Here is a 1,582-nt window from a genome sequence, read left to right on the forward strand (position 1 = left end):
CAAATCATTGACTTAATCAAATCAAAGTTCATATGATGAACTTGCATAAATCTTGATAATCTTTTGAATCTAATGATCATTTCAAGCCATAAACACTAAAAAGCACTCATTTTATACACTTAAGATCAAACCCATATGAAACCCTAACTCTATCTCAACATGCAATCCATAAAACAAGAATGTCAACCAAAAACAAGTGCAAAAATAGATTATACCTTACTTGATGATCAAATCCTTCCAAGATTTTGTAGTTCTTCTTTGATTTGAGTTGAATCAAGCCTATGTGTGTGAAAATCGCACCTCTAGTGTGTGTGTAAGTTCTGGACTTAGATGATATGAAAAATGGGCCAAAACTCCAATTTATAATGCTAAAACTCGAGTTGGGCCGGGTTGGCCCGGCTAGGAACCCATTTTGACCATCAACACTTAAATTATTCATAACTTTTCGCTCGGACCTCCATTTTCTATGAGGTTTTCGCCTACACGTTCATAAAGAGATAATATATAACATCCAACAAAAAAATATTCCAGAAAAGATCTCCCAAAAAAATCCGTTTTACGTATCCATTTGACGTGATATTTTTCAAATCCTCTAATATATTCTTAAGAAATAAAATTSTAAAACTTCAAACCTAAACTCCCACTAAATTATAAGCTCTCTTTAACCCAATAAYTAAATATACTAAGCAAATAATTGAGCATATTAGAAATTGGATGTTACACGTAGTTTGCATGGGAGATGCACTCTGCCTTCTTATACTACCTTAAGATAAGAAGACAAAAGTTGACTTGACCATAATTGATATATCATTTTCATCGTATTCTGCATGCATACAACATTGTTCTTGCATAGACAAATCTATTGATAAAGAATGTGTTTATTAGGTATAATTTGTGATTCATATAAATCATTTTAGTAGGTTTAAAGATCCAATCAGCCGATAATGCAAGATTTTGCACCAAGTAGCGAAGGACCAATTAAAACCACTACATTTTGTATGACGTCTTAAAACAGACAGCTAATATCACAACTAGAATTCTGATAGCTTAATGAATTCTTTTTTAATTGCAATTCAATATATAAGATCAAGTTTCCTTCCTAGCTGTCAATATCAATGGCTTCTGCTAAATTCGTCACGTGACTATCACATGCCATTAAATAAAGAGATGTGGAATTTTAAAATGATTATTATTAGATTCATTAAGCTGAAGCTGAATCATAAGTATATTTGTTTAAACCAAGTGATTGACTTATTATGTTGTATTACATTTACCCTTCACGTTCCAATCTTTTTGAAAATTCTGCTATATCTAAAACTTTTAATTACATTACATAAATGGAATAACAGAGAATATATGTTAAGAACAAAAATGGGCTAAACCAAAAACGATTAACAATCTGAAATTAAACCTAAACCATTAATAATTTGAACCTAAAATCAAACAATTAATGGTTTGAACCTAAATAATTTTGGCTATAGTTTTACACAGGTCGATAAAAAACCCTAAACACATGTAAATTTGGGCCCCAAAATTTCGAGAGCCCTGTTCAAAATCTCACATTTAACATGCTAAAGGACGG

The sequence above is a fragment of the Cynara cardunculus genome (assembly GCF_001531365.2).
Source record: "Cynara cardunculus var. scolymus isolate 2C chromosome LG 5, CcrdV1, whole genome shotgun sequence".
Taxonomy (NCBI): Eukaryota; Viridiplantae; Streptophyta; class Magnoliopsida; order Asterales; family Asteraceae; genus Cynara; species Cynara cardunculus.